This window comes from Lepidochelys kempii, chromosome 3 (genome assembly GCF_965140265.1).
Source record: "Lepidochelys kempii isolate rLepKem1 chromosome 3, rLepKem1.hap2, whole genome shotgun sequence".
NCBI classification, from domain to species: domain Eukaryota; kingdom Metazoa; phylum Chordata; order Testudines; family Cheloniidae; genus Lepidochelys; species Lepidochelys kempii.
Genome location: NC_133258.1, coordinates 18,646,901 through 18,670,240, shown reverse-complemented (window position 1 = coordinate 18,670,240; position 23,340 = coordinate 18,646,901). Strand labels below are relative to the sequence as shown.

The following is a 23,340-nucleotide window of genomic DNA, read 5'->3' as shown; positions in this document are numbered from 1 at the left end:
CCTAAAAGTATCTACAAACTGATCAACTTCATAGAGATATCTCCCCTCAGATAGTGTTTGTCTTTATGCTAATTTTAAGAGTGTGACAAACTTATGACTGTACACATCTATGTACAAGAATAGCCATCCAATAGCTGGAGACATTGGGGGCCTAGGCCTCCAGTTAATTAGAGTTTTTCCTAGCAGTTTATTTCTGTGTATAGAAATAATTTGAGGAAAATATTATTAAACCATTCCAATCACGTTTTTAAATACAACTTGATCATGCTATATAGGGGGCAGGGAGCAGAATGGACAAATGACCCCCTCTTCTTTTGTACCCCTGGGACTTGATTGTTTTAATCAGCTCCAACATGTAATTTCTTCCCATCTGTAATGAACACACTGAGGCATGAACTCAGACAAGTCCAAAAGTCTTGAATGGCGATCGTGGCAGAAAACAGCTACAAACATCTGCACGGCGGTTGGTGCTGGAGCTACGGATTCTGGAGGTGCTTGCTGCTGAACTCCCTGGCTTGTAATAATAAGAAACACCAAATTTTCCATGGTTTCCATCAGCAGCACCCCAATATAAAGATTGTTCCAGAACCCCTGCCGGGCCTCTTGGGCAACATTCTGCATTTTGGACAAATCTGATGGCTTCATTTCCCCTCCTCGCCCCCTCATTTTACATGTAAGTTAATCGAGAGACAGCACAAAGCCCCTTCAAGAGGAGCTAGCAAGTACTAGAACCTACTTCTCCGCAATGGCCACCCCAGCGCTCACCCACTGAACCGTACTGGCCATTCATAATAAATGTGTCAAATTATGCATCTGCTTGTCTTGCTGGTGACTGTCGCTCCAACGCCTAGTCCAGGAGCAGAGCCCAGGAATCTTGCTTTCCCCCAACATTCTACTGGCAAAGTGTGTCGCATCCTTCTCTAGATGTTGATAGGGTTGCCAGGTGTTGGGTTTTTCGACAGGAATGCCCAGTCGAAAAGGGAGCCTGGCAGCTCCGGTCAGCACTGCTGACCAGGCGGTTAAAAGTTTGGTTGGTGGCGAAGTGGGGCTAAGGCAGGCTCCCTTCTCTGGCTCTGCGTTGCTCCCAAAAGCAGCTGGCATGGCCCTCTGGCTCCTAGGCAAAGGGGGAACCACAGCCAATGGGAGCTGTGGGGGCGGCACCTGCACATGGGGGCAGTGTGCAGAGCCGCCTGGCCGCCTCTGCGCTTCGGCGCCTAGGGACATGTTGCTGCTTCCGGGGAGCCGCCTGAGGTGAGTGCCACCTGGAGCCCACCCCCCAAACTTCCTCCCGCACCCCAACCCCCTGCCCCATCCCTGAGCCCCCTCCTGCACCCTAACTGTCTCACGGAGCCCACACCCCTTCCATGCCCCAACACCCTGCCCCAGCTCGGAACCCCCTCCCATCTCCGAACCCTTCAGCTGCAGCCTGGAGACCCTCCTTCACCCTAAACCCCTCATCCCTGGCTATACCCCAGAGCCTGCACCCCCAGCTGGAGCCCTCATCCCCTCGGGCACCCCAACCCCCTGCCCTAGCCTAGTGAAAGTTAGTGAGTGAGTGAGGTTTGGGGGAGAGCGAGCGACAAAGGGAAGGGGGATTGAGTGAGTGGGGGGTAGGGCCTCGGAGAAGGGGCGAGGTAGGGGTGGGGCCTCAGGGTAGGGGGCAGGGCAAGGGTGTTCGGTTTTCTGCAATCAGAAAGTTGGCAACCCTAGCAGTTGATCTGCATAAATAACTGTTATCCTCTTAGCCCAAATGGCAGAGGTTTGTGTTTGAACATCTGAAGGCCCATGGCAGAGGGATGCTTATTGCTGCACATGATAGTTTTCCAATTTTTTAAAAAGAAAAGCTCATTTATTTAGACAGTGAGAAAACATCCTTTAAAACACATTTGATAGTTAAAAAACATTTTCAGTTGCGGGGCAACACAACAAAACACAAGTGTTCCACACTTTGGCTATGGGTCACACATTTTTATGGCACGTCACACATGCTGGCAGCTTTGAAGGTTGAGCAATGCTTTTAATAACACTGGACTATAAAGTGATAATATGCAAAGTCTTATGTGTGCGGAGCTTGCTTAAGTGATTTAGCCACAGAAGCTGGTCAAAACAGAAAAGGAAGGAAAGCAAAACTTTCTAGAACTACAGAATAAAGTGTGCTCTGTTAAGTTTTAAACAGAATGGAAGGGCACCCTCTCTCTGATCAAGACAGACAGCATCACAGGAGTGACCTGAACAAACAGGAGGAAATGAGGCACCGATTCAGTCACCAAAGAGTAGCCGTAGAGATTATACACACCAAATGTATTATACCTGAGAGCTATTAGTCCCATTAGAGTGGACCCTAAAACAAGCAGGTTTTTCGACTGCTAGGGCATCTTAGGTGGATTTTTTTTTCCTTCAGGGAAGTACAAGCTATCTCAAAATCTACACTTCAGGAGAAAGAGGTCCAGGGCCAGTAAATATGGATCATCTGTCATGCAAGTGACCCCCATGTTGGCATTCCTACTCTCCTGTGATAGAAGATCACCCAGTAATCAGTAATTTAGTACCATTGCAGAGACTGCAGTATTTTTACAAAAACAGACAAGTGGATTAATCTTCTGTGAAGTGTCATAAATAATTTAAAGCTAACTACAATTGTCAAAATAAATGAACAGAGCATATTCTGTGCTACTTTAACTTGTTCACTCACTTGCTAATTGGCAAATTCAGTAATTTGCAATGGGTCTCTCACTCATTAGTGAGCATTAATTAGATTTTACCATAATAACTATTGGCAATTTCAAGATTAGGGTGAGAAATAGAAATAAAAATTAAACCGGTCAAAATTGGTATTCTGGTAAGCACCTGTTGACTGGCTTTAAATTTAAAGGCATAGAATAATGACCTCCTGATTGCATGTAGACATATGTCTGCAACCATTCAGGGGAACATCACAGTTCTAACCTCCGTCACAGCCCAGTTATATTGCAAAGCTCAACTTTGATTTGAAATGGTGATAAATATTATGTGCTTTTTTGGTGCTGCCTAGCTGGGGTGAAGAAATCCATCAGTCTACCCTTCCTTTTGTCTTTCTGATTCTTTTGAGAATGGGAAGAGGATCTTTGCTACTCTTGCCTGTAAGTACAACACCCTGCAAACAACACCTGCCTCTTCTGTTACTCAGAGCTTTCCCAGGAAGGTGCAAAATGAAATTGATGTAATTCTTGCCAGTATTTCAGTTGTCCACAAGGCTGTGGATAGCATTCGTGAAAACTGATCATAGTAGTGTTGCTGCTTGGATCATAGCAGTGACTGTAGCGTGGAAGATGCCTGCAGTTTTAGGAAGAAAGCACTGCAAAGCTATAAAATCCCTCCTGGCCTGAAGCAAAACCCTTTCACCAATAAAGGGTTAAGAAGTTAAGGTGACCTCGCTGGCACCTGACCCAAAATGACCAATGAGGGGACAAGATACTTTCAAATCTGGAGTGGGGGGTGAACAAAGGGTCTGTCTGTCTGGCTGTGTGATGCTTTTGCTGGGAACAGATGAGAAATGCAAGCCTTCCAACTCCTGTTAAGTTAGTAAGTAATCTAGCTAGAAAATGTGTTAGATTTTCTTTTGTGTAATGGCTGATAATATAAGTTGTGCTGAATGGCATGTATATTCCTGTTTTTGTGTCTTTCTGTAACTTAAGGTTTTGCTTAGAGGGATTCTCTGTGTTTTGTATCTGATTACCCTGTAAGGTATTTACCTTCCTGATTTTACAGAGGTGATTCTTTTACCTTTTCTTTAATTAAAATTCTTCTTTTAAGAACCTGATTGATTTTTCATTGTTCTTAAGATCCAAGGGTTTGGTTCTGTGTTCACCTGTACCAATTGGTGAGGATCATTATCAAGCCTTCCCCAGGAAAGGGGGTGTAGGGCTTGGGGGGATATTTTGGGGAAGACGTCTCCAAGTGGTCTCTTTCCCTGTTCTTTGTTTAAAACGCTTGGTGGTGGCAGCATACTGTTCAAGGACAAGGCAAAGTTTGTATCTTGGGGAAGTTTTTAACCTAAGCTGGTAAGAATAAGCTTAGGGGGTCTTTCATACGGGTCTTTCATACAGGTCCCCACATCTGTACCCTAGAGTTCAGAGTGGGGAAGGAACCTTGACAGGGACAGTCCTGATATTTGGAGCTTTTTATTACAATAGGCACCTATTATCCCCACCCCCTTTCCCGATTTTTCACACTTGCTATCTGGTCACACTACCTGCAGCCTACTCACCAGGAAAGGGTTCCTCTTTCCCATTTGTGTGTGGATTTTTCAAGTCCTAATATTAATAGATCTAAGGAAAGAAGCATGAGAAGGAAGCTGAATGCCATAGGCTGCAATGTAATCCGATCAGAAGCTGTAACTGTAGTTTGTAAGGGTACTTACTATAACCTATTTACATCAACACATTTTTGGGCACCAGTAAAATAACAAGAATTATGTCAATATCATTCCAACGCTGTTGGTGAAAGCTATGAGCAGGGATTGGTAAGGGAGACAGGGCCAATCTGCCCCCCCCGCCCCGAAGCTGGAGAGTTAGTGGAGTAGTCCTTAGTGCCCCACCCCTCCTGCACTGTCAGTCTCTCTAGAGAGGAGGTGTGTGACGTAATACCTTTTTATTGGACCAACTTCTGTTGGTGAAAGAGACAAGCTTTAGAGCTTTTCTTCTTCAGCTTTGTGTAAGTTTATCTCTTTCACTGGCAGAAGTTGTCCAATAAAAGATATTACCTCACCCATCTTGTCCCAGGGTACTAGAGACCAACATGGTTACAACAACGCTGCAAAGAATCTCCCTAGTGGCAACCAGGAGTGTGAGAGGTATGAAATTTCCGTCCCACTGAGTCTGTCCCTTCCAGCAGCCAGAATGCTAGGGGACAGGTAGAACATCCACTCTGTTTTTCTCCCACCACCTTCACACATGAGTAAGACTCTGATGTAAGGAAAGAAACTTACAGAGGCTGATGTGAAAAACAGAGCATCAGAGCAGGGTCTAAAGACATCAGTCTCCCTCTTCAGTAGCTGGGAGTGGGGATGAACTAGTCTTATCACAAGAACATTATCCCTGGACCTCGCCAGTGTCCTGCCCTGCTAATATTTCTTATCTGCCTCTGGCTAGTAGGTCAAGTTTTCAGGCCCCTGATTAGTCCTTCTTTTAAGATGCACCTTTTTGATGTTCTCTCTCTTCCTGAACTTTGCATTGACGTTGGCTAAATCCTACATTCAAGAAGATTCTTTTTATTGGTCTGGTGAATCTAGCGCAGAGATTCCTTTTCCCTTTCAATTATTACTTGGTCGGGGCCACAACTTGGCTAGAGGATGCTGGTTGTATGTCGATTATGAATGTGTCCTAAGCCTCTTGAGGGAAATAGTTTTAAATTACAGAATTACCAATATATCAAAACAAAAGAATGCAGCAAGTAAAACTGAAATTGGATGGGTTGGTTACATTTTGTCTCTAATGTTCGCTGTCTACATGTTGCTGCAAGTTTTGTAAGTCTTTCAGATAATATCTTATTAGTCTAGTGTTGAACTTTTGTTTTTTATTTTCAGAGAATTATTTCATTCTAAAATAATACTGAATGAGTTCAATTATTTTAGGGAAAACAAAAGTGAATTTAGTACTCGTGGAAAACATCTATGCTGGCAGCGTGGAATAGCTAGAGTGAGAGGAATGGTAGAGTATATAATCCTATATGCTAAAAAGTCTAATATTCTTAGGACACTGGTTCCCAAACTTGTTCCGCCGCTTGTGCAGGGAAAGCCCCTGGGGGGCCAGGCTGGTTTGTTTACCTGCCGCGTCTGCAGATTCGGCAGATCGCGGCTCCCATTGGCCTGGAGCAGCGAACCGCGGCCACTGGGAGCCGTGATCGGCCGAACCTGCAAACGCGGCAGGTAAACAAACCGGCCCGGCCCACCAGGGGCTTTCCCCGCACAAGCGGCGGAACAAGTTTGGGAACCACTGCTTTAGGAGCCTTAATTGATCTGGGCCCAGGCCAATCTCAGAGACTACCTTCCTCCCATGATTTCCTGCTGGCCGCTACAGTCAGTGGGGGTGTTCAAGCTGGATCCCCCTCATTATCAAAATAAATAAATCAAATTATATAAATAAAAATGGGGAGCTGTTGGCAGAATGTCTGCTGTGTTGGCCTTAGGACTCTGGAATTTGCTCCACATCCTTAGTCTGAAATAGCCAGAACTTGAGGACCCTCCGGACATACTGCAAATGCAACTTATTTGGAGGGTTGATAGGGAAGGTTGGGAGTGTGTTCCTGGGGGAAAGGGAGGTTAATTCATTATTTGTGTATAAATTCTGGCTTTTTTAATTGCTGCCTAGTAGTCATTGTAAGCATCATTCTTAGAGCACCTTGGTCCAGATTTTTCAAGATATCTAGGCATTATTGCTGTGCTCAGTGTCACACCACCTAACTGATTTAGGAGCCTAAATCTCTTTCAAAAAGGACTTAGGCACTTGAGTCTAAATTTCCTCAATAGTTGTTGGGATGTAGACTTTTAATACCTATTGGATATCAAATCCCTTGTGAAAGACACTGAGGCCTGGTTTACACTAGGAAATTAGGTGAGGATAACTGCATCACCCAGGGGTGTGATAAATCCACATCCCTGAGCAACACAGCGCTAGGCTACTTGGGCAGATGGATTACCTACCCCAACGAGAGAAGCTCTCCCATCAGTGTAGGTAGTGTCTTCACTGCAGCTGCGCCTCTGCAGCGTGTTAAGTGTAGACGAGCCCTGGGTGCAGCAACTCACAAGTACCTTCAAAAATCTGGACCCAACAGGGTTTTTTTAATGGATGTTCTTTATTATTGTTTTAAATTGAAAGAAAGAAAGAAAGAAAAAGAAAGGATGACACAATTTGATCCTACAAAAAATACTTAATCCCTATAGAATTCAGTTGAGGCTGATAGTCTTCTAAAATTATCCTGTAGAATTGTATAGCAGGAATATAATTCTCTAGGACTTTTCCATGTGGGTAGAAGGCTTGCACTGTGCCTTGAGCTTGTCTCCTGGAGCATAGAATGTCCCCTGCTCAACTCTTTACTTTTACATAATTTACTCTATTGAATATTAAATAAACATTCACACTAAGAGCTCTTTTTTTTTCTGCTTTGCCTAGTTTGCTTTACCCATGGTGCCACTGTGAGCAAAAAAAGAATAGTAATAGTAATTTAACCACCAGGAAATGTATCCTAAGATCTGTTGGTATGGGAAGAAAATGGGCTAAAAATAAGTTTGTCATTTTAATACTATGGTGATGAAAATCTGGTAGGAGTTTTTTCCCCTTCTGTTTTTCCTGTTTTGTTGGTTAATTTAGGATTGTGATTGAGTAGGGATTAGGAATTTTAGCCAACCAGGAAATAATTCAGACTAGAAATAAGGTGTAATTTTTTAATGGTGAGTGTAATTAACCATTGAAACAACTTACCAAGGGTCTTGATGGATTCCCCATCACTGACAGTTTTTTAAATCAAGACTGGATCTGCTCTACAAATTATTTTGGGGAAGTCCTATAGCCTGTATTCTATAGGAGGTCAGATTTGTTGATCACAATGGTTCTTTCTGGTTTTGGAATCTATGATTCAAGTACACAAATAAAACAAAATAAAATAAAATACACTTTTAAACAGTGCCTTCCAGCATTTGCTGGTGCTGAGCATGGCCGCCTTGCTGCAGAAGGACAGCGAAGAGAGCACTGCAGTAGAAAAAGTGTGCTTTTGTTTTAAAGACAGCAGTAATAGGATTTGTTTTCGGTGCTTAAATATGTCAATTTTTGTAAAGAGCCAGCAACCCACCTTGTTTTTAAATGTTTAAATAATCGTTCATATGCTGTGCCTTATTGAATGATGAATATATCACAATTCAATAAGAAATAGCACATGAAGGACACATATATTGTTTTAACTTGCATTTTAAAACTGGACAGGAAAGTTGTCTGTCATTATTACAAAATAATGGTAGAGAACTCTGAGCAGCAGAGAGCCACAACATGATGGAAACCAGCCAGGAGGCACTGAAATGTAAGTACAATATTTATATTCCAATTGATTTATTTTATAATTATATGGTAAAAATGAGAAAGTAAGCAATTTTTTCAGTAATAGTGTACCTTGACACTTTCGTATTTTTGTGTCTGATTTTGTAAGTTTTTAAGTGAGGTGAAAGTTGGGGGTACATAAAACAGATCATCCTCTTGAAAGGGGTACAGTAGTCTGGAAAGATTGAGAGGCAGTGACCTAGATGGAGCTACTATAAGGTGCTTGCATAACTGGTTGGAATACTATTCACAGAGAGTAGTTAGCAGTGGTTCAAGTCAAGCTGGAAGAACATATCAAGTGGTGTCCCGCATGGATCAGTTCTGAGTCCAGTTCTGTTCAATATCTTCATCAATGATTTAGTTAATGGCATGGAGAGTACATTTATAAAGTTTGCGGACAATACCAAGCTGGGAGGGGTGGAAAGTGCTTTGGAAGATATGTTTGAATTTTAATCCTGTCTGGACAAATTGGAGAAATGGTCTGAAGTAAATAGGATGAAATTCAGTAAGGACAAATGCAAAGTACTCCACTTAGGAAGGAACAATCAGGTCCACACATACAAAATGGAGTACTGCAGAAAGGGATCTGGGGCTATAGTGGATCACAAGCTAAATATGAGTCAACAGTGTAAGATTTTGCAAAAAAAGCAAACAGCATTCTGGGATGTATTAGTAGGAGTGTTGTAAGCAAAACACGAGAAGTAATCCTTCTGCTCTACTCCACGCTGATTAGGCCTCAACTGATTATCGTGTCTAGTTCTGGGCGCCACATTTCAGGAAAGATGTGGACAAATTGGAGAAAGTCCAGAGAAGAGAAACAAACATGATTAAAGGTCTAGAAAACATGACCTATGAGGGAAGATTGAAAAAACTGGATTTGTACAGTCTGGAGAAGAGAAGACTGAAGTGGGACATGATAACAGTTTTTAAGTACATAAAGGATTGTTACAAGGAGGAGGGAGAAAAAGTGTTCTCCTTAACCTCTGAGGATAGAACAACAAGCAATGGGCTTAAATTCAGCAAGAATGGTTTAGGGTGGACACTAGGAAAAACTTCCTAACTGTCAGGATGGTTAAGCACTGGAATAAGTTCCCAGGGAAGCAGTGGAATCTCCATCATTGGAGATTTTTAAGAGCGGGTGAGACAAACATCTGTCAGGGATGGTCTAGATAGTACTTAGTCCTGCCATGAGTGCAGGGGACTGGACTAGACCTCTCAAGGTCCCTTCCTGTCCTATGTTTCTAAGAAGATGAGGGTGGACTTAATCATTACCCCTTATTTGAATGCCAAAAGTTTCCGGTCAGGATTATAGTAATGAAAACATATTATTTCAGTATTGACGCTGGATTGGCAGAATTCTGAGGGGATCTTAACTTGATATTAAGTGGGTGTTGCAAGGTAAGTCCTGTTTTAGACAAACATACCATGTTGCCTCGGATACAAACAACATATTGGATTTATTAAAACTGAACACTTGAAATCCAGTTCATTTTGTGGGGTTTACTGGTGGTTTCTTCTTTGCATGTCTTCCTTGGTATTTCTAATGTAACTGTGCCTGTTTTGTGAGAACACTAGCAAATGTCTCTACATAAGATCCATTCAAGGAACTATTTGTTCATCTTGGAAAACCAAAGAAGTCAGTTTCACTTTTAGATTCAGTATTTTGGATTGTAAACATTGCAGTGGAATTTTTATTTGTGTAAACAATTCTTCCCTCTCATAATTGAAGGGGGGAAAAAAGTGAAAACTTTCCATTGGTTTAAAGTTTTCTAAAACTTGTTTCTCCAGAAATATAGATCTGGGGTGAAAGTTGAGTTGACTTTGCTCCTTTAATACCTGCTCTATCAAGTTCGACAACATAATTTTTCTTAATTAATCCCCAGGTTCCAGTGCCTCCTTTATCTAGTCTGTCCATTTCTTTAAAATAACATCCTTCATAGCTATTTTATTTTACTTTCAAGATGTCGAGCCCTTGTTCCCTTCTGCTAAATTCTTTCCAAAAGAGATAAGTGGTGACTTGCTGCCTGTATTTATATCCTCTGTGAGAACTTTTAATTTTTTTCCCATTTAATATTTTTCAGTTTTTTTCCTCAGGCAGTTTGCAACACAACACTATTCGTATAACTACTGAGAAGCCCACATTTTGGAAGGAAAACATAAAATCTGTTTAATCTTTTTTGAGATCTAGTCTTGATGCTATCCTATTTAGTAAGTAGTCAGATGGCAGGTAGGCTGGCCACAGACCTTAAATACACAAGAATTCAACTTGGTTACGGTTTGCTCAGGCTTCTGGAAATATGTGTTAACACTGGCAGTCTCAGAGACTTAAGATGGGTATTATATAGTATTGACTATAACACAGGTCTTATATAGTATAGGATTGACTAATATTATCAAATTATCGTTTTACTGGTATGAGAAGGTATGCTACCTATCCTATCAGACACAATTTATGAAAAACTACTAGAGAAGACTTGTGGCACCTTAGAGACTAACCAATTTATTTGAGCATAAGCTTTCGTGAGCTCACGAAAGCTTATGCTCAAATAAATTGGTTAGTCTCTAAGGTGCCACAAGTCCTCCTTTTCTTTTTGCGGACGCAGACTAACACAGCTGCTACTCTGAAACCTAATAGAGAAGACTCATACAGAGCTAAGTAGTGGGGATATTTGGGATGGAGGGAGGTTGAGGATGAGTGCCACAACAGAGTGGGGTTGTAATCCTTTGCATTGATGTCCACTGAAGATACCTCACTAATTATCCAGCATAACCCCTCTCCACCTACTGCATCTGATCTTTAATTCGTGCCCAGTTCAGGGATTCTCTCTTGTCCCAGATTCCCAGAGCATACCTAAATCAGAATCACGGGTCCCAGACACAGGATGTTCATTAGTTTATCTCTTAGGTCTGTTTGCAAAGGGCGAGTCACATTTTGGTTTTTTTTTTTTCTTTTTTTCAAACGATATCCATTGTTTTGTGGTATGCAGTAAAATGCATCTAATTACTTTTTTGTTTAGACTATGGAGAACATTTTATATCTTAATTTTGTTGTAGGCATGATCTAATGCAGCTCAACTTGCCAAAAACATAACAAATGGTGAAGGCATTTATTAATCATTCTTTTCTCTACTCTTCATTAAATTGCCATAATTAGTGCTAGATGAGCCTTCATATTAGCAAGGAAAAAAATGCAGACAGCAAGATTAAAGCCTCGTCGTCATTGAGCTCTATAATGTAAGTGTTGATGAGGTAGAATTGAAGAGGGAGGCCATCTCGACATTGTTGTACTATTAAATTTTGCTCCCAAAACAGTAGCATGTAAAGCTCCCATCTATGTGGCTAATCATGTTTGCATTGTTAAGCATTTCCATAGCACAGCAGTGTTCACAGTGCTGCTTTAGATTAGATTAGCAACATACTGTGTTGAATAGATAGCATTTGAGTACCAATGTGTCAAATTACACAGCCAGAAGAGAAATTGACTGAAGCAGAATTTGCTTTCCTTTCCTTTCCTTTCCTTTCCTTTCCTTTCCTTTCCTTTCCTCAAAAAACCCCACAATCTTGTCTCTAGGAAACTATTTAAACTCTTATTATTTTAGGGTTAACAGCCAGTGGTGGTGGTGCTGTTGAGAAAAACTGATCTGAAAAGTAAACGTCTCTCTGTATTGGGGAGAGAGCAATTTCGCATTCTCTTAAATGTTAATTTTAAAAACAACCATACAATCAAAATCAAGTGAATCTTGCATATCCTATAAAGAGAAAATTTCACTGTAGCCCAATTGCACAGCAATTTTATGATCAAATCCTAAATGCAGAGGACGTACCACCTGTTCTCACTAGTCTAAAATGTAGCAATAGGCTATCAAAGAGAAGAATTGCTCTTCTCCTATACATATTTAGATCCCAATTAGGGAGAAATCTTCTGGGTATTAATAACTGGAATGGATGGTGGTCCAACATCCTGTCGTGTGTATATGTTGTCTGTTCATATAGCAGTGGGATACTTGCCTACGAAACTATATTTTTCATAGCTGATTGCCACTTGGATTTCATTGTCTAAGTCTCTACGTGTGTTCAAAATTCTTGCTGCTGCTGTTTTTTGTTGATGCCGTTGTTGTATATCTCCACTTCAAAATATGGTTGCGGCAGCATGCATTGCCATGAAAGCAATGTTTATTTTTAAGCATGAGCTACTGTGTTGCATGCCAATGAATCTTTTCCAAAAATTGTTAACATTATAGAATGGAGGAAAAAAAATCTCATAGGCCAATTATAATAGTTTTATCCTGACTCGAGTTCAAAGGTTCGATCCCACTATTTGTCACACCAGTGTGTTTTTAGTACATTAAGAGATGTCATGACTCAGACAAGCATTCACTCAATTATTAATGACTTCTCTAAAAAAAATAAAATAATAAAAAATAAAAATAAAAAACCAGCCACAAAACAAAGTGCTAATTAAGTCTTGGTGACTGAGTTTTTAACAGAGAGAGACCCGCTTCAGTTTGCTTCCCTGCATAAGAGAAGTTGATTCTACTCAAAAAGTAAGCAGACCTGTTGATTCTATGCAAGTCAGAAAGGAGCTTGTGTATTAATGTGTGGTAGAGACTGGATGTGGAAATCAAACGTGTTTACCCAGGTATTGTAAACACTACCAGGTGGTTCATAGGAGGCCAAAGGAAATTCCATTCCAGAAGCAAGTTTTAATGTTTTTGTCCCTCTATCACCATTGCGCCTCTTGGTACCTTGTGATCTTGCTGACTTCAGACTGCTTTTCATTGATTTCCAAGGGGTATCATCCTTGATATTGTTTCATATTCTCTGTGTATATATAAAGTCTGCTGCAGTTTCCACGATATGCATCTGATGAAGTGAGCTGTAGCTCACGAAAGCTTATGCTCTAATAAATTGGTTAGTCTCTAAGGTGCCACAAGTACTCCTTTTCTTTTTGCGAATACAGACTAACACGGCTGTTACTCTGAATCCTTGATGGAGTACCTCAGATTTTGTTGGTTGTTGCTTTCAGATGCCTTGTTCTTGTCTCCAAAAAAAAAAAAAAAAGGACTGTACTGAGTTATCCCAGAGACCGTGTAAGAACCAAATGTGTTAAATACAACCAAGAAAATTGGAAAATTTAGAGAAAGTGAAACCAAAAGTAGAACAGTAATTAGGACCAAGCCTCCTTAGCCTCACCTAGGCAAGCCCCAAACCCCTTGAGATAGTCTGATGCTTGCATCAGTAATCTGCTGTGCCTGTCAGTTTACCAGGCCCGTTTTCTAATTATCAAGCATCATCAACCTCCAGTCCCTGTGTGAGTGACCTTCAGTCTGTCAGGAATGTCTTCCATCCCCCACCCCTGTCCTTCATGCCTGCAAATTTAAATTCTTGGAGCCCTGTTAGGTTGATGTGGTGTTAACTGTCATTATCTTATTAGCTAAGGAATCTTGGCTTTTATTCAGATAGAGAGGGTGATGTTTATGCCAGTGCACTACCTTGGAAAATGAATTCCTCTTTAGTTACCTGGGCAAATAGTCATAAGTTTTCATCTGTAGTCTCTTAACAAATATTGATTCACGATTGCCTTTGGAACTAACATTACATTAACTGCTTCCTGACCCACACCTTTCTTGCCTCCTCATTTTGGATTTATCTTATGTTTATTCAGCTTTGCTTTACAGGTAGGTTGCACCTGTTGTTTTTCCATGCTTCCTTCCCCATACCCACTTTCCCTAGCCTCTCTATATTCCCTTCATTGTTACATCAAGAGTTTTCAAACTTTTTCACAGTGTGGACCAACCTTGTCTAGTCCCATTCATGATCACATGCTCTCCTCTTTCTTTCCATTAGCAAATTTGTAACATCTGTTTGGTAACTATAGCAATGGCTTACATGGAAAAGTAATATTAAGGGAGTGTGATATATCTTAATGAAATATGGCAGTTTGACGTGCTATCCACCCCAGTCCTCATACTGGACTACAGAACACTTGTTGGTCTCATGGTGCTGGCTCTCCTCCTTGTTTCATTCTCCATTAATTTTCCCATTGCATTAAAATGATGATATTTTCCATACATTCAATTTTCTCAATCCCATCCATATAAAACGTCAGCGGACAGTATCCGGACTGTCAAATATCAGTCTTAATAAAGTCCAATGCTGATAACATTACCGGCTTTTCCTCAAGAAGTTCTGTAATTGGAGCAAGACTCTAATTCAGTTACTTGGAAGAAGAGACTTAGAGTGTTCACTTAAGATCTTAGCATGTCTTTTAATCCACAGGTTTCAGAGTAACAGCCGTGTTAGTCTGTATTCACAAAAAGAAAAGGAGTACTTGTGGCACCTTAGAGACTAACCAATTTATTTGAGCATAAGCTTTCGTGAGCTAAAGCTCACAAATTGGTTAGTCTCTAAGGTGCCACAAGTACTCCTTTTTTTTTAACCCACAGATTCACTTAAAGAGTGGCTTGAGACAGGAAGCTCAATGAAAATCAAAAATATTAAATTCAAATTAAATCCCACATAGTCCCTCTATTTTAATTAAGTTACTTTATGTCTCCTCTATGTTTCCTTTCCAGAAATAAGTTGCCAAGTATTCAAGGTTGCATGAGGGGAAACTGTTAATGAATCTTAAGTCACAACATTTCAATGTTCTCAATTAAAATTAATGCTAATAATAGCCTAAAGCTTGGCAGTGTCTGTGCAGAAATTCGTCATCAGCCAAAGTTGGCTGCTAGTGAAGTCTTCTTCTTGTAGACTTGAATTAGCTGAAGGATTCTTTAGGATGCAAGCATTCTGTCCTTCTCTTTGAGTCAAATGCTGTGGAGTCTTCTGTATGAGAATGCGTCTGAGAGGGTGGTGTCGGTTATCAGCTGCTTTCAGTTAGGTTCTAATTACACGAGGATCAAGAAATTTTTTCATCTTTCTCTTTTTAGAGTTTACTGAAGTGAGAGAATACATCTCTTTTTGGTAAATGGAAATTGATTTGATTCAGGGATCAAAACTTAATGCATCTTGATTGGTTTAGCTCCTTATGGGCTGATTTGGTCACTTCTTCATTGATGCAATTACAGGGAAGCAGTAAATTATTTGACAAAGAAAATGTGCGGAGGAGTCTTTATATGTTAAAGTGTTGTGTTGTCCTAACCTGAAAGATGATGCTGGAAAGCATGGCACTGTAGAATTAAATCTTTGTTTTGTCCCACTGATTCCATATTCAGTTTGCTTGGTTAACAAATTTGTTTTTCTCCATGGCGGTTCTGAGTGTCAGGAGGGGTTCTCTCTGATTTAGGCTTCATCATCACTAAAGGTGCTACAGGTTGACTTATTACTCCTGGGGGAATTCTGCACTACTGAGCACATGCATAATTAATGAGACATGCATATTTTTGAATTTTTGTGCAGAAAAAAGCTTTTGCTGAAATGTTGTTGCAGTTCCACCTTTTGCCCACCAGAGGTGCTCTGGTGATTAGAACACAGCAGCAGCTCCCAGCCAGCGAGGGAAGAGAAAGAGCCTGCCTTCTTCACAGCACCTGTCAGACCAGGTCAGGAGATGAGGGCTATGAGGAGACAGACATCATGGGGTGCTCATAAGGGCTGGTGGGGGAGGACAGACTGGGGCAGGGGCTGAATGGGAGTGGAGGTGCAGGGCCACAGGGGGCAGGGCCACATGGTGACGGGGGAGGAGGACAGGGACACATAGGGATAGGAAAATGGCTGGGTGGGGGCACAGAGCCACACAGGGCTGGGGGAAGGGATACAGAGCCACATGGGGATGGGTGCAGGGTCACATGGGAATGGGGGGAGTGGGTGTCTGAGTGGGGGTGGAGGGACAGATGGGGGTGCAGGAACATATGAGGATGGGGCAGATGTGCCTGACTGAATGGGAGAGGCTAGGGTCAGCCAGGGTCTGCATGGGGGAAGCTCTCTTTCCGCTCCCCCCACCCAAAAAACCCCTCCGTTCCATACTTTTCCCACCCACACTGAACAACCCTCCAAGTTCATTCCAATGCCCCTTCCCAGCAATTTACTTCCCTTTTTCTCAGCTACTCCGTTACCCCTGACGCCCCCCCAGCCTTTGCACTGCTTCTGAGGGGTGCGGGAAATACATTTCTGTATTGTGGTTTAAACAAATTATTACTCAGAGTTCTGTATAAATATGCCTAGTAAGGAATCTATTTGTCAAAAAAGATTTCCTGAATCTTTTTTGTTGTCTGTATTGTTACAGACATACTTGCTGACAGGTATTTTGAAATAAATGACCAAAAATAATTGAAACTGGGTGTGATTATACTGTGTTATTTTGACAAAATATGCAGTATTTTAAAATGTTGTGCACATAATTTTTAATTTTTTGTTGCAGAATTTTTAATTTTTTGGCGCAGAATTCCCCCAGGAGTAGACTTTTATACTTATATGCTCTTTTACACTTATGTAATCCTACTGATGGCTACTGATTGCTACAGCTAGTGTAGAAAGCACATCCTGTTAAGCTTTGTCAGACAAAAAATTCATTGTGCATCAACTCTCTGAAGACTACACTGGTTTTCTCTTTGGTTCTGTCTGCATTTCAGGGTTTTGGTATTGATCCATCAAGCCCTATATGCTCTGGGTTCTGAGATACAGCCTTCTTTCCTATGAACCACCTTAATTGTTTGAGTTCAGCTGGGCCACTCTTGCTAACATTGCCTACATGGTGTCCTAAAGATAGGGTCTCTCCACTGAGAAAGTGCCAACACTGGCACTTGCTTCACTTACTGCTCCAATAGAGGTAGTTTGAGCATCAGGGTGCAATCCTAGCTCCACTTTTGGGCTTTACATGAAAAAGATAGGTTTCAGAGTAACAGCCGTGTTAGTCTGTATTCGCAAAAAGAAAAGGAGTACTTGTGGCACCTTAGAGACTAACCAATTTATTTGAGCATGAGCTTTCGTGAGCTACAGCTCACTTCATCGGATGCATACCGTGGAAACTGCAGAAGACGTTATATACACACAGAGACCATGAAACAATACGGGAGGAGGTATTGTTTCATGGTCTCTGTGTGTATATAATGTCTGCTGCAGTTTCCACGGTATGCATCCGATTAAATGAGCTGTAGCTCACGAAAGCTCATGCTCAGATAAACTGGTTAGTCTCTAAGGTGCCACAAGTACTCCTTTTCTTTTTATGAAAAAGATAGGAGGTTGTGCTGGTGATTACTGATTGGCCATGTACTTAGCCTATTTTAGCATGTAAGTGTCTTTCATGCTTACATGGTAAAATATTTGTAATGCTGTATCTTTCCCTAGGAACACTTTGGAGTAGGCATATTTTTAATCGATCAAAACTAATCTTTATAATGAATCTTCACTTCCATAAGGGTCTGAAGTGGATTGTCTATCTTGCTATTAGGGTTGTAACACAATTTTGATCCATTTGAAAAAATTGCATGTGTATGATACATATGGAATACTGTTTGTCCAGGTAGAAACACATTTTGTGTAGATGCGGTGTCATTGTGTGTACTCTTTTGTACTCCTGTATGTTTATCAATCTATATTTTCTGCCTTAGTGTTTCTTCTGCTAAACATTATGAAGCCTTATGTAAAATATCATCTGCATTTTTAACCTGGCTGAATAGTCATCCTACTTTCAAGCTCATACTCTTGATGGATGCTGAAATTTATCTCAAACCATGATTGAGAGGAACAGCTTGTCATTGTGGAAGATTAATGGCATTGCCACCTGCCATGAAGCCTTATAAGTGGTAACAGCAATCCACACTGGAGTGTACTTTTAGCTGAGCCTGATTCAAGTTACAGATTTTTTTATTTTACTTTTTTCCCCTGAAGCAAGGATCAGCTGAAAGAAAAGTTCCTACGAGCCTTTAAAGATGTAGGAACACAAACAAAAAAATTGCTTGGAGCAGATGCTCTCCAGTAAGGATGTGGCGTGGTATATTGGTGGAAAGAGCAGATTGCAGTGTTGTTTATGTTTCAGTTGTGTGTAATAGTTTATATAAACAAATGAACATAACAGTCTTTGCAGACTGGGCGCTTTCCGTTTGGAATCCAGTAAAGAGCTGCTTCAGATGTGCAGCGGCCCCTCGGATCAAAGAGTCATCCAGACTGCAATGTTTTGTGAAATCCTAAAATTCCTGCAGGCATGTCCCACCTCCCTAAATCTATGGCTTAAGTCTTGTTAGGCCTAAATTAACACCACGCCTACCTGTTCCCTAACTGGCTACCCTTGTTGATGGTTATAGCTAATTCCTGCGTGGCTTCATCTTGGGTCAAAACCTCACCATGAATAACGTTAAGCAAGGATCTAGACTGTTCTCAGTGGTAGCTGATGACAGAATGAGGAGTAATGGTCTCAAGTTGCAGTGGGGAGGTTTAGTTCGGATATTAGGAAAGACTTTTTCACTAGGAGGGTGGTGAAACACTGGAATGCATTACCTAGGGAGGTGGTGGAATCTCCTTCCTTAGATATTTTTAAGGTCAGGCTTGACAAAGCCCTGGCTGGGATGATTTAGTTGGGGATTGGTCCTGCTTTGAGCAGGGGGTCAGACTAGATGACCTGAGGTCCCTTCCAACCCTGATATTCTATGATTCAAACCATGCCTAGACACCCAACGTAGATAAATCTTATCCAGTATCTGAGAAGTAAATGCACTCGATCAGTGTGAAATAAACTCCAGCAATCATCAGTGATCCCTCCATTCCCAAACTCTGCCACAAATATGCTTAAACATACTCCTTGCCTTGTGAACACCATTCTAGGCCTGGCCTTATTTAGGGACTATTAGATAGGAGATAGCTTAGGGTGTGTCTACACTACAGGCGCTACAGCAGTGCTGCAGCTATGCTGATGTAGTGCTGCGTGTAGACACTTCTATTACAACAATGAAAGATGTTTTTCTGTCACTGTAGAAAATCCGCCCCTTAGAGAAGTGGTAGGCAGGTCAATGGAGGAATTCTTCTATTGACCTAGTGGTGTCTTCAGTGTGGGTTAGGTCAAATTATCTATGTCACATAGGGTGTGGAATTTTCCACAGCCCTGAGCGATGTAGCTAGGTTGATCTGAGTTTTAGGTCTACACCTGGCCTCAGACCATAGGAACACTGCCCACGTGAAACATGTACCTGTGTCATATGTACCTGAAGCCAAACTATGACTTCCTAGAAAGCATGATCGTACTAGAGTGGACAATACAACACTTTAAAATCATGTGTTGGAAGGAGAGACTGGTCCTGCTTCATTCATTAGGAGTCTGAATAACAATGTTGGGCACAAGTACGGCTTAGAGTTGGGTTTGGCCTGGTGTATGTTTATAACAGAAGTCTTTCTGAAAAGACTGTCTGCTTCTAGCATCATATGATACCAACCCTTCAGCATCTCTTGTGGTAGTAAACAGGGTAATTTACAACTTTTCATGGTGGAAATTGTACACAGGCTGAGGGAAAGCGGTGCAATCTAATAACAACTTAAGAGTTACAAAAGTTGCTTCTAGTTGTGAAAAATCTGTGGAATGGCTGTAGGGAAAAAAAATCAAATACAATTGGTAATTCTGGTTACCTGCTGGGAGTAACGTTCTTAAAAGTTGCCGACATTTTTGACACTGGTAGTATAGAAGCCCTATGTGTCAGATTGTTTAAAACAGGATGAAATTCTGTTGACAGAAAAGTGTTCATGTTCTGTATTTAAACTTGTTCCAGGATACTGAGTGTTCCTAAAAACATAGGGCTATAGTTCTGCAGTGCTGCTGGAAGTGGAATTATGGGGGAAGATATGTGGTTTAGCTGGTAGAATTATTGATGATTTAGGCACTTAATTTCCAGTTGTATTCGATCATTTATTCGTGGTGAGAAGTGCAGCCATGTCTAGTATTCTCAACTCTCTGGGCTGAGTAAAAGGTTGACATTTAGTCTCTAAGGTGCCGCAAGTACTTCTTTTTTTATTTCCTTTTAAATGATTGTGACAGACCCAGACCAGTCGAGTACAGGAGTCTGGTCGAAGGCAAATATACTGGCCACTGGATGAATAGTTTTCTGTTCCCTGAGTGACCAGAGCAGGGGCTGCACTAGAGCAATCAGGAACTTGCTAGAACCAATTAAGACAGGCAAGCTAATTAAGACACCTGACGCCAATTAAGAACATACTAGAATCAATTATGGCAGGCAGACTAATCAGGACACCTAGTTTAAAAAGGACTTCCCATCAGTTAGTGGAGGGCGTGCAACAAGTGTCAAGGCGTGCTGCTGGAGGACTGAGGAGTACAAGCGTGATCAGGCTTCAGGAGGAAGATCCTGCTGTGAGGATAAAGAAGGTGCTGCGGGGAGGCCATAGGGAAGTAGCTCAGAGAGTTGTAGCTGTCACACAGCTGATACAAGAGACATTGTAGACAGCTGCAATCCACAGGGCCCTGGGCTGGAACCCGGTGTAGAGGGCAGGCCCAGGTTCCTCCCATCCCCCCAACTCCTGATCGGACACAGGAGGAGTTGACCAGGTCTGTGAGCAACACCAGAAAGGAAGATCTGATTTGGAAAGGGATTTTGCCTGTCTCCGACCCAGAGACTGCAGAGATTGTTCTCCATTTCCCCCATGCTGACCAGTGATGAGGTTAGCTGAGTGAACAGCAGGTTTGAGCCTCTAGCAGAAGAGGCCAAACTGAGGGCTGCCGTGAACCTCTGAGGTGAGCAAATCCGCCAAAAAGCGCAGGACCCACCAAGGCAGAGGAGGAACTTTGTCACACAATAAAAATTTAAGTTTCCAATGCCTATCTTTTGAATGGAATAGCAGAAAGTATGTGCATCGTCTGCTCTGTATCTTGCATATAGCGTGCCTTCTGACTGCAGCATGACATTAACATCATTGTCTTCAAAAAATGTTAACACATTATGTACATCCTTATATGACAGTGTAATAGGACCACTATGTTCAGCCTTACCCCTCTATTTTTACACACTGAAGAGATGATACCAGTTGAAGTAATGAGGGACGCAAATACAGCAACTTCCTCTGTGAAGATAAACCCAGTACTCCTATTCTGGCAGGCTGGCATCTCTGAAAGATCTAGTACTGTCTCTTCTACTTTGGAATAAGGAGAAATGAGACACTGTAGATCTCCAGTCCCCACAACTACTGCTTTGTTTTAAACAATGTGTAAGTGGTCACGTTGCTTAACATGTCTGTATAGAACATAATGTCTGATGACAAATACATTGGACAGATACAAAATGGAAAATGACTGCGTAGGAAGGAATACTTCAGACAAGGATCTGGGGGGATGGTGGATCACAAACTAGATATGGATCCACAAAGCAATACTGTTGCAAAAAAGAAAAAGTGAATGTCATTTTGGGATGTATTAGCAGGAGAGTTGTACGCAAGATACGAGAAGTAATTCTTCCAATCGACTCAGCACTGATAAGTAAGGCTAAGATTTTTGTCATGGATATTTTTAGGAAAAGTCACAGACAGGTCATGGACAATAAAGAAAAATTCATGGAAGCCCATGACCTGTCCGTGACTTTGACTAAAAATATCCATGATAAAATGGGCAGGGACTGGGCAGCTGTGGGATGGCTGGGAGCTCTGGGGCCCCCACCACCCATGGGGGCTCAGAGCTCCATGGTCCCCTGCCGCCAGCGGCGGAGTGGAGCTGCAGGGTCCCCCAGCCCCCTTCCCAGCAGTGGGGAGCTCTGGGAATCCCCTGCCACCGCCTCAGTGGGGAGCTGTGGAGGTTCCCCTGCCCCTCCCCCATGGTGGCCATGGTCTGCGGTGGTCCCACCGCCTTCCTGCAGCAGCAGAGGAGCTGCTGGGGTCTCCCTGCCTTGTGGCAGCGGCCAGGGAGATGCGTGGGTCCCCCTGTTCCCCCACGGTGTCGGCAGGGGAGCTGCAGGGGTCCCCTGCTCTGTGTGTCGGGGGGAAATGTCCCCTGCAGCAGCCAGGAGCGGGGGAGTACCCCCCTGCCTGCAGTGGCTAGGAGCTGAGGGGTACCTCTGCTGCCCATGGTGGCTGAGGGCTTGGGGGCCCGCTGCCTCAGGCGGTGGGAGTACCTTACAGCTCCCTGCCACTGCGGGAGGCGACAGGATCCTGCAGCTCCCAGCTGCCGGGGCTGAAGTCACGGAGGTCTTTGGAAGTCACGGATTCCGTGACTTTCGCGACCTCTGTGACAAAAGTGTAGCCTTACTGATAAGGCCTCCGCAGGAGTACTATGTCCAGTTCGGGGCACCGCACTTTGAGAAAGATTAGGGGACAAATTAGGGGAAGTACAGAGAAGAGCAACAAAAATGATTAAAGGTCTGGAAAACGTGACCTATGAGGAAAGATTGAAAATATTGGGTTTGTTTAGTCTGGAGTAGAAAAGGCTGAGGGAGGACATGTTAACAGTCTTCAAGTAAGTAAAAGGCTGTTATGAAGAGGAGAGTGATAAATTGTTCTTAACCACTGAAGATAGGACAAAAGGCAATGGGCTTAAATTGCAGGTTGGGAGATATAGGTTAGATATTAGGAAAAATGTCCTAATTAAATGTGTAGTTAAGTACTGGAACAAATTGCTTATCAAGGTTGTGGAATCTCTGTCATTGGAACGGGGTTAGAAAAACACCTCTCAGGAATGATCTAGAAAATACTTATTCCTGCCTTAAATGCCAAGGACTGAACTAGATGACCTATCAGGGTCCCTTCCAGCCCTACATTTCTATGAAATACCTGATCTGGTATGCTGCACAGACTTACATTTGTGGGGGAGGAAATACAAGGAAACATTTGGATGATAGAATAACTTATTTTTATTTATAGGCTCACATTATTGATGTATCTGAGCACCTTGCATACATTAGCGAATTCTCCTGAGAGTTAAGGAAATATCCTAATCACCATTTCACAGTTAGGGAACTGAGCCACAGAGAGACTGGCACTTGTCAGACAGGATATCTGTGCCAAAACCAAGAACAGAACTTAGATCTCCTGAGTCCCAGTCCTCTGCCTTAACTACAAGCATCTATTCTTTTAGGAAGCTAATAAATCCTGGAACATTTGAGTAATCAGATTGGCATGATATTGGGCATTGACCTTAGGCATTGAACACTTTCCCTTAGGATTTATCAGAAAGCACAACTCTTTAAATGAGTTAGAGGCTGTAATGCACTCAGTGATAATATTAAGAACGCTTTTACTGGAGTGTTGTAGGGTATTTTGGTTTTTGATACATCACCTTAATGAGTTTCATAGAAGCAATGCAGTTGTATTTATTCTTTGATACCAAAAATGTGGATTGTTTTGCATTACAGTT

At 42.1% G+C, this 23,340-nt stretch overlaps 1 protein-coding gene across 18 annotated transcripts in view; it reads left to right on the top strand.

Moving 5' to 3' along the window:
- The window catches only part of KLHL29 (kelch like family member 29), a 601,492-nt gene that overhangs the window by 29,740 nt on the left and 548,412 nt on the right, over window positions 1-23,340 (top strand). Inside the window, exon 1 of one of the 18 annotated variants that reach the window (XM_073335860.1) lies at window positions 15,567-15,607. The exons of the other annotated variants lie outside the window; for them this stretch is intronic. The gene's annotated coding sequence lies outside the window, so the exon portion shown is untranslated. Of the gene's footprint in view, window positions 1-15,566; window positions 15,608-23,340 lie in introns of those variants that run through there. 18 annotated transcript variants of the gene reach the window in all.